The 10,804-nt window shown below is 41.3% G+C and overlaps 1 protein-coding gene across 3 annotated transcripts in view; it reads left to right on the forward strand.

Moving 5' to 3' along the window:
* Nucleotides 1-10,804, forward strand: part of LOC129724450 (kin of IRRE-like protein 1) — a 907,851-nt gene that overhangs the window by 438,491 nt on the left and 458,556 nt on the right. The gene's annotated exons all lie outside the window — the stretch shown is intronic.

The raw sequence follows: 10,804 nt of genomic DNA on the forward strand, positions 1-10,804 counted from the left end.
AGAAGCTATCGTTTAAGCCTCATTTATCTTCGACAATTGATAATACAAGCCGACAGCTGGGATTCATATTTGAAATTGCTCGTGAGTTCGATGATCCGTTATTCTTTAAAGCATTATATTGTTCGCTAGTTCGCTCGAAGTTGGAATTTGCCAGTGTCGTCTGGAATCCTTATCAGACTAGTTGGATTGATAGACTGGAAAGCATTCAGCGAAAATTCGTCCGCTATGCGCTACGACATCTCCCATGGCACGATTCGCAATACCTGCCGTCTTATGAAGATCGCTGTCGCCTACTTAGAATTGAAACGCTAGCCCAACGTAGACGCGCAACACAAGCTGTATTTATTGCGAAGTTGATTACTGCTGAAGCCGATGCGCCCGAATTATTATCACAAATTCAATTCTATGCACCTTCAAGAGTCCTACAATCGGGAACTATGCTGCAAATTGAATATCAGTCGACGCCATATGCTGCTCATGCTCCAGTTTCGTCTATGGCACGCCAGTTTAATCGATACAGTGATCTATTTGATTTCAATATACCTTCCTCTGTGTTTCGCCGTAGAATCTTAGGAAGTGATATGTGATTGTCATACAATTATAAAAAGATACTGACTGTTATTATTGTACTTGCCAAAAGATAATGGGGTTTTTACGCACATTTGAGGAAGGTTACCTTGTGACCACCTCCAATTAGCTTTTCCCCATCCACATTACATTTCATGTAGATCGTTGTTGATCAGATGAAATTAATCAAATAAAATAAAAAAAATAAAAATATTTGTTACCCCTAAAAGCATTCACTTGCCAAATTTGGTTCCATTTACTTGGTTAGTTTTCGAGCTGTGTAAAATTTGTGTTTCATTTGTATGGGACCCCTCCCAAGGGAAGGGGTGTCAAACCATTATGGACATAACTTTTACCCCTAAAAACATTCACCTTCCCGGCAAATTCGGTTTCATTTACTTAATTGGTTCTTGAGTTGTGCAGAAATTCCCTTCTAGAGGAGGGAGGGGTCTCAAACCATCATAGGATCCTTTCTCGGCCCCAAAAACTGCCACATACAAATTTCCACGTTGATCGATTCAGTAGTTTCCAAGTCTATATGGATCAGACAGACAGACCGGACTGCATTTTTATTTGTAAAGGAGATTATAATGGGAAAGAAGAAGTAGAATAGGAACATTCCTTTCTAAATCGTGGAAATACTAGGTCAATAGCGACGTCATAACTAAAATTTTAGATTTTTTTTCCACTGCTGTCAAAAATGGCAGTTGTACTTGATAAAACTGATTTATTTCTTATGAAGATATATTATTACCAAGAAAAAAAATGAACATTTGAGAAAGGTCTGTAATCGGCTTTCTAACGAAGCTTTTTCATGATGCCAGGCGGCCTTCTCGTCGAGTTTTTGAATGGATCTCTTTATCCTAACAAGCAACAGTTTGCAGTTCGTTGCTCTTCAGTTCTTTTTGTACACTAAGGGACTCAAAATCTAAAAAAAATATTTGAGGCAGATTCGTTGGGTTGTGTATACTGGGTACAAATGAGGTCGAGTTCAAGTTTTTTTTTTGTGATGTAATGTGAGAATGTTTTATTATATATATTTTTATTTCTCTCGCGTGTTTGTTGTGGAGTAAGAGAACCTCAAGAAAACTCCGAAAGTTTAGTTATGTATGGTATTTCGAGTATGGACATATAGTTAACAAAGTAAGTTGGAATTATGGTGAACTATGTAATTAGCAGTATAGAATTAAATGTCTATACTAATTAGAAACTAAAACATCATGACAAAGACCAAAAATTCAATATCCTAATTAGATAAGTTCCAAATATAAAAAGTTTTCTTACGTTTTATTGATCTTAAAATGCAATCTATCGCTTGTCCAAAGTTCAAAGCTCAGAGATAAGACTCATTCAGTGATTACATACCATACAGATTGCATTTATTTCAAAACATGTTATCAATGTAGTATGACCCAAAGGGAATTTAATCTTCTAATTGTAGGGGTGGTTGGAATTGCACTTTAAAATATTTTCCCACACAGGAAAAAACACCTGCCTTCGTCGAACGATCGATTTCTTAATCCCCAATCATCAGAGGTTACAGCTATCTGACTGCCGAACATCAGAGGGTAAAGATAAATGTTACTCTCCAAACTAGCGAGTAACTTGTATTCCTACCGCTGCATTACCTCAGCTTTGCCCAAACCGAAGCTAATACGAGTAAAAGTGAACATCACGTCTATCTTTTGGAGGTTTCCTTCTAACTGACCGGATTCACTCCGAGTGTTAGGTGAGGTTTTCACTCGCTCGTACCAGTTTGGCTGCACCGTGCGCCCAAGTAAGGTGTGATGAATAAGGGGGTTGTGACTTGGGTACGTGAGTGCTGCTAGTTTTTGCCGGCCCTGTATGCGTTCATGACCGTAACGTCGGGTGCAATGTGGAAGTGTTGATTACAGTTTGAGTTGCTGTTCTGCTTCTCTGAATAGGATGTTTTTTGAATGGAGCTATAAAATTAATTACAGAATTTAGTAACTTTTTTTTCTGTACAACCCCGAAGCGAAGGAATTGAAGCAGAAGACAGGCATTCGTTACGAGAAAGGCAAAAAAAGGCTGAATGATCTGAGGTGCTTGATTTGAAAATAAATACGGCCGTCTTTGCGGTTGCTGTTTTGAAATTATGCCAAAAATATGGGGTATTATTCACTGCTCTATCTATTATATGTTTTATACTCTACATCTAAAGTAAGTTTATTTCATAATCGTTTATTTCATAATCGCAACAAACATCTCCCACCAAAGAAACAGAAGAAAAACTTATTTTTGCACCGGAACGGCAATCCCCCTTGATTGACCAATAAAATTACCCACTTTTCGGTGCAATCCTTTTAGGCAAAACAAAAACTCATCAGAAGGTGAGGTCCCTGCTGCTAATCTTACTATCAAGTGCGAAACATACTTGCAAGATGTCACAAAGTGAAGGCGGAAATTATGAGCGAAACCTTATCATCATCATCCCTTGTAACCGGCTGCTTTCAATAGACCAATTTACTTAGTAACATTCAGCTAGCATATTCTTCGTGGGAGGCTCAACGCGGGTGGTGAAATCAAACGAAAAAGGATTCTGATTAAGCCACTCAACAGCCGTTTTTTCTGTTCTTTTTCTCCTACAGCTGAATATAATTCAAAAACAAGGGCATCTGGTTCATAACGAAAAGTTCGCTTCATTCTTTCAAGTAGATGCCATGATTAATATACTGATGTCCAAAATCTGTCCATCATTCACAGAGGAAATTGAGTTATAGCACAAGTTGCCCGGTTAACCAGTCAAACAACGTGATTGCTATATCATTCTACGGAAAAAAGGCAAAAAGCACAACCGACTTAGTGACAACACAATCCCTTCCGAGAGTGTTTCCCTTCTCCCGTTACTCGTTAACACGCGGGTATCGTATTCTATGAAAATACTTATCATAGCTCGGTAAATACCGAAAATTTCGCATCCTTTTTTTCGCTCTTTCACCGTTCTCCGTGATAAGAAGCTTATGAACAAGCGTCCGTCCGAAGCAATCCAACCAATTCAGACCGCATCTTTCGCCCGGCGGACGTGGGACCGTTCAGTACCCACGTTGCGATGAAAAATGATTCAATGGCCTTGAAAATTAGCGGAAGAAATGAGCAGTTTTATGGCTTCTTTTTTGTAGCGTAACAAAAATACATCCTCCCGTGCTTGTTTTGGCACAGAGAAGGTTAGAAATTTGGTCTCCTGGACACAACCCGGCTAATTGCTTGGTACCTTCAACAAGCTGGGTTCATTGTTTTTAGCTGACAAGGTGGGGCGTTGTAGAGTTTACGAACGGGAAAAAAAGTTCGATCAATTAATTTGCCTTTGGTTAGTACAGTTCATGGTAATAACAGGATTATGTTTTTTTGGCTTACAAAAAAATCGCAGGTCAAACTTACGCTATTGAACGAACTAAATCTATTGTGATAAAATATTGATTACCCGAGAACAAAAAAAAACACTTTTGTATAACCTATAAATTTGTATTTATATGGAAAAGCGTACGATAGTGACAGGTTGTGTCCAGAATACGTTGACTAAATTTAGGCGCTTTGTTTTCGCTTGTTCAATTACTTGGTCATTTCGCAGAGTAACGCGAATTTTCAATTTAGTGAGCGTCACTAACGTTTTAATGTAAGAGCGGTAGTAAACTTTTAATACATTGTAACGATTTCAGTGGCCATTATGCTCGAACATTACTTGGGATTGTGATCGGGATTGGGGTTGAGGTAGAAAAACAAAAAGAATCGAAAAATTTGTGGAAAACAAACTTGTTTACAGAAAACGTTGACGATTGGTTGGGAATTTAAACGAGGATTATGTGTGTTGTTTTCGAGAGGGTTAATTTCAATTTAATTAAACAATTGCCCATTAGCAGCATGCTTTCCATCTTGGGCACAGGCAAACATTGCTTGCCACCCGTTAGAATCGATAAACGATAATAATAACAAATCATCACGCTAAGTTTGTTCGAGACACGCGAACTTCAAAATAGTGTTGTTGTAAGGCAACTTTTAGAAGACGGTGTAGTTAGCGAAAAAGTGTTTTGTTTCGTGTTTCTTATAACGTTTTGTGATTCAAAATTGAGGATATGATATAGTCCCTGAAGTCATTACAGTCAGAGGGGATTCACTGCTGTCAAATTTCATATATGTGTGCGTTATCGCAGATCAACTCTGGTCCATGACGTTTGTTAGTCCATGATGTTTGTAACTATGAGTAATAATGGGGGGAAAATCACGACAAAACACATTCATGAAAGTTTTCGGCGGTTTCTCGAGTTTTGATAAAAAAAACGCTCCAATTCTATAATATTTCACATCGATCAATTTCATGACCAAAAAGAAAAAAACCAAAACAAACGCCATGTTGCCTAATATGTTGGTTACACGATGTTTGACAGATAGATCCCCCCTGATTAAAGTGCTGGAGAACTAATGATTCGGCAGCTAATAAAAAAATGTTCAAAAATGTGTCAAAATGAGCGATAATATTCGAGTGTTCTTGATATCTAAAAAATCGGAAAATATTTAGAAAATTGAAAGTATGTTTTAAAATGAAATCAATTTTAAGTTTGAGCTCAGTTCAACAAAATCAACACGAGACAACTTATCGCAAGGAGAAGCTCTGAATGTGACTCACTCTTACGAAAACTATTCATTTGTACAGGGAGTTTCATTATGAAACTCAGGGAACACATCTAACCTATTTGCCGAGTGTTGTAATGAAAAAGGGAAAGGTCGTTCAGTTGAACAGTGTGATTATTTGCGATTACCCAGATTATTATACTTACAGCAGCTTTGCACGCATTTCAAGACGAGTTCAATTATTTTCCTGAATTTGAGTTTCCAATCGATTGAAAATTTAAAATTCCTTAAAGATAGGGTCTAATATTGTTCGCACCTTTTATGGCCTTTGAAATAATTCTTGAACAAATATGATGTTTGTTTTAAATATGAAGTAAGGGGGAGGGGGGAAGAGGTGCTCCTTAATTGGCGAGAGGTTGTCCAATTGACACATTAGATTTTTCAGTTTTGACCAAAAACAAGTCATTTTATTGAGATCGTAGTCGGCAGCGAGAATTGAAAAAATTACCCGTGTTAAATATATGTTGTGTGAACAGAAAAGTCATACTTACTTAATTATTTACTTACTTACCTACTTACTGACAACTCGTTGTATTTTACTGAATCCTACGCTGCTTTAAAGCTTACAAACAGGTGTGTGTGCAAGTTGTGTTTTCGAAAGTTGTCCAGGATCTGTCTCAAGGTAAACATGTGGTCCATTGTGGATCATCCTACTCGAAAAACGTATTTAACTAGTATTTAACAACAAAGGCTTCCCGCAACGGTTTTAGAACAAAATGCGGGAGAGAATTTTATATACGGTTGCTACTAGATAGTTTCTCCTCAGTCCTCAGACCATACACCCAGGATAATCTAATGAATTGCATAGGACTTCGGAAAGCCGGTAAACCCTCTTTCTCAGCGGCTTTGTGGTTCTTCAGCTTTCTGCGTGCTTGGATCCCCTCTTCCAAGGCTTGCGGACCCACAGCTTTTCCATCCTCTCCAATTTCACTACTAGTTTCCCTCGACGACTCTTCCATCTTCCTCACCGTTTAACACAACTTTGAAGTGTTTTTTTCCAATCTTGGGCCACCAGAGCCTTATCGGCAATCAGGTTCTTTTTCCTGTCATTACACATAGCAGAAACTGGCATGGTCGTGTTTTTGATTCGCTCTATAGAAGATCCTCGTTTCGTGCATGAAGCCATTTTTCGGTAGTTCTAGCTTTCTGATATCTCTCTCCCATCTGACGCTTCATATGGTTTGCTGCTTCTTATGTGCTTCTTTTTCTCGGTCCCTCCTAGGCACTCCACCCCTCGCGTTGTTTCACTGACTGCATCGATACAGCCGAATCCAGAATACGTAACCATGTCACTCGGTCTTGGGCTGCTAACCTCCAATCTCACCTAAAACCAATTTTGCGGGCATCGTCGTCGACAGCCCACATCCAACTAGTGCGGGGCTTACCTCGAGGTCGACGGCCTCTATCGGGATTTCTGCTAAATATAGTCTTCGCTGATCGTTTTTCCGGCATTCTAGCTACATGCACAGCCCACTTCAACTTGCCGTGTTTCATCCGCTTAACTATATCCGCCGATTCGTACACCTGGTACACTTCATGATTCATGCGTCTGCGCCAAACACCATTTTCTAGTTTGTCGCCAGGGATTGAACGCTAAACCCTACGCTCAAAAACACCAAGGGCTCGCCGATTGGCCTCTTTCAACGTTCATGCTTCAACTACCACGCTCTCTACCAGCCACCATGTATTTCGTTTTGGCAGAGTTAATGATGAGCCCTATTCTCGCAGCTTCCCTCCTGAGAGATCCGAAGGCCTTTTCCACTGCTCTACGGTTGATACCAATGATGTCGTTATCGTCCGCGTGAGACTTCGTAATGATGGTGCCGCTTCTCTGCACGCCGGCACCCTACAATGCGATGTTGAACAATAAGTTTGACAGCCCACTAACGTCACGAAGAAATCCGCTATCTCACCGGCTATCCTGACGCATGGATTGGAGCCCTCGAGGGTATCAGCCTAATCAGTTTCGTTGGGAAACCATGTTCGAGCATAATTCGCAATAACTTATTTCTCTTTACTATAACGTACGCTGCCCAAAAATCTATGAACAGATGATGCGTCTGCAGGTTGAATTCTCGAAATTTATCGAGGATTTGTCACAAGGTGAACATTTGGTCCGTAGTGGAGCGTCCGCCTCGAAAACCACAATGGTAATCGCCAACAAAGGTCTCCGACAACGGCCTCGGTCTATGGAACAGAATATGGGAGAGAAATTTGTAAGCGCTGTTGAGAAGGGTTGTGTCTCGATAATTACTACAGTCCAGGCGGTGGCCTTTCTTGTAGATCGGATATTTGAGACCCTCCAACCAGTCCGAGGGCAATTCTTCCTCGGACCACACTCTCAGCATGATCCGGTGTAAAACACGATCTAGCTGTTCACTCCCGACTTTGAAAAGTTCGGCTGTAATGCCGCTCTTACCAGCTGCCTTGCAGTTCCTCAGTTCTTTCACTGCTTTCTTAACCTCGTCCATGGAAGGTGGGTCCCAAGCTTCGTCATCATCCTGCTCCTTTCGACTACGCTGTTTTCCTCACCATTCAACAGCACACTAAAGTGTTCCTTCCAACGCCTGGCCACCTACGTTCTATCGGTAATCAGGTTCCCCTCCCTATTGTTTCACATGTCAGGAGCTGACACGTTCCGGTTCCTGATTTCATTCATATTCTTGCAGGAGCTTCACGCATCGTGCCTAGAGAAGCAACCTTCCGCCTCCGCAAGAATCCGCCCCCAATGCTGTCGTTTCTTCCGGCGATGGAGTTTTTTTTTCAGCAGCCCTAGCTTCCCGGTATCTTCCTACGCTCTGACGAGTCACAGCGTTGGATAACATGTGAACTCTTGCGCGGTTCTTTTCCGTCGCTCGCTGGCACTCATCGTCAAACAACTCATTGAACGTGGCTGTCGCAGATGTACTCAACATTTCTCTCGCTGTGGTGCTGATTGCACTGTGGATATGCCTCCACTGTTCATTCAGGCTACCTACAACTTGATGTTCGATCCGCTCATCAACCAACCGCAGGTACTCAGTAGCCACTTCTCCAGTTGATAGCCGCTGTATGTTCAACTGTATCCTCCTCTCCTAGATTCTTTATTACCGTTTCGCGACTCAAAATAGTCCCTTGTAAGCTGTACTCGTGAAGATTTTTTTTCTGTATGCCTGAAGGGCACTGGGTACTGAAATGCCACTGCGACATTCTTGCTGATTGTCTTTTGTGGCGGGCCCCGATTGCTGTGCACAGGTTACGGATTGCTCGTACTCATTGATGGAGTAGAACTGTTTTGTTGTAAACCTGTACCCCAATTATGTACAACATAGTTGATGAAACTAATTACCTGTTTGGGATTAGAGCTCCACACTTGGTATGGAGTTAAAAGGTAGCTTCCTAAGAAGTTGTACCTAGAGGAAGCAAGAGCTTCGCAAGAGCAAAGCAAATGCTCTGAACTCTCTGGTTCAGATTTGCAGAATCGGCAGGTGTCGTTCAACACTACGCCGATTTTCTTTAAATGATAAAAAGCGGGACAGTGTCCGGTGAGGAGTCCCGTAATTATCCGTAGGTCACTACGATTTAGACTAAGTTACTCGTGAAGATACTTGGCATGTTTCCGACCGAAGAAGATAGCTAAGCACTTAGACACATTGATTAACATCCTGTTAATTCGGCACCAATCATCGAAGGCTTCAAAATCATGTTGTGGCATCAGGGCGTCTAGAGTATTTTTTATTGTGTTGTATAGTTCTAAATCGTCAGCGTAAGATAATTTCGTACATTTGAAAACTGAATTTAAATCGTTCAATTCATCATCATCGTTCAATTAGGCAGGAAAAAAATGGTCCGAAGTGACTGCCTTGAGGAACACCAGATCACAGAACTTAATCGACATAGTTCTGCCAATCAAGTAGAAACGAAACCGAATTAGCAGGTAGTAATTAATAAGGCTGTGCCAAATTTCGCAAAATTTCAAGATTTTTTGAAACTGAATGAAGTTTTTGAATTTCTACTTGATGACCTCGTTTTATTTCTCGTGTAATAACCGATGTAAAAGTAATCAGATTTGTCGTCCTCGAGCGCTTCGGCCTGAATCCATGCTGGTCCAGAGAAATGATGTGCTCATATCGCAATCCTGCAAGACACCCTTCACAATTTAAACTCCTTTCCTCGGCTTCAATGTGATAGTTTAAAAAAAATGTTAACTAAAGATTGGACTCGGGCAAAAATGCGACACTCTGTTTTGGTTGTAACTTTTTATCTCGCAGGTAAAAAATAATAAAATTTTGGGTAATACTAGTTTAGAGTGTTATGTTAACGTGTGCAAAATTTTAAAGCGAACTGTCAAGTAGTTTCCGAGATTTAATCGAAACAAGAAGAGCTACGCCAGTAAATCTTGGGTGCGGTGATCGGTAATCCTGGTCAGTCGCACAGATGGATCGGCAGTAGGCTTGGAATTCACCATTCCACCGTGTATCCCGTTGTGAAGATGACCCGAAAGACGAAGATCATCAAGCGATGCGCTGGAAGTGGCTGAAACCCGAAAAAGGTATACCCAGAGAAGACACGGAAGATAAGGCAGTACTCTGAGAAGAACCCAAACTTTTCTACCCGAGACGTGACCTCTATTCGTCGACGTGGTTCGTCCAGCAGACACTGAAGCGGGCTGGGCTACGTGTGTAAAGTCAGGAAGGCGCCAAACCGGACTGACAAGCGAAACATGGTGGCCAAATGCCGTGCGCGGAAGCTGTACCGTGAGTGGCTGGAGACATACAACAAGGCGGACACCAAAAAAATCCTCGGCCTCGATTTTTTTGTCGGTACGTCCCGCATGGAGGTTGCGGAAATGTTCCGAAAGAGAAAGACGGACAAATTCGCGAAGAAGTGTCTGGCGATCTGCGGATGGTACAGCAAGCCGTTCGTTACAACCGGTTCCATAAGCGGGCAGATTTATCGAGAGGAATGCTTGTAGAAGTGCTTGCTGCCCTTCCTTCGCTCTCACCGTGGTCTCACACTATTCTGGCCGGATCTCGCTTCGTGCCATTACTCCAAGCCGGTAATGGATTGGTACGTAGCAAAGGGCAATAAATCTGACGAATGTAGACTTTAAGTCGGTACAGATTGTGTCGATTTGAACCCTTTTTCGCAGATCTCATTCATGAAGTGTAAATTGCATCACGTTTGTTGCAACAAATCTTCCCGAAGAAACACCCGTATGGGCCTTGCTATATGAGCCGTTGAGAGTGAAAGAGTTTACCGGGATATGGACTATCGTGGTCATCAGGTAACACTCCGTAAGATCTGAATCAACCGTATTGCTGGTTAGTTTTCAAAAGTGGTCATAAAGTTTCCCAGTTTTTTCGGGACTATTTCTGCAGAATCAACTAGAAGGAAATGATCATTTGACCTTGAGTTGCCCTAAAAAGATTATAGCTTTTTGACCATTCTTGAGAATTTCGAAGCACCTTGTGTATGCAGAAGTGCGTCAAAATGCCACGCGGTAAGTTCTCGCCAGGTTCATCGCTTCTACGTTGGCATACGGGAAAACTCATTGAAGTCTCTGAAAAAAGTTATCTTTACTGGAAGCACCAAAACTCACAGTAATGAT

The sequence above is a fragment of the Wyeomyia smithii genome, chromosome 2 (assembly GCF_029784165.1).
Source record: "Wyeomyia smithii strain HCP4-BCI-WySm-NY-G18 chromosome 2, ASM2978416v1, whole genome shotgun sequence".
Taxonomy (NCBI): Eukaryota; Metazoa; Arthropoda; class Insecta; order Diptera; family Culicidae; genus Wyeomyia; species Wyeomyia smithii.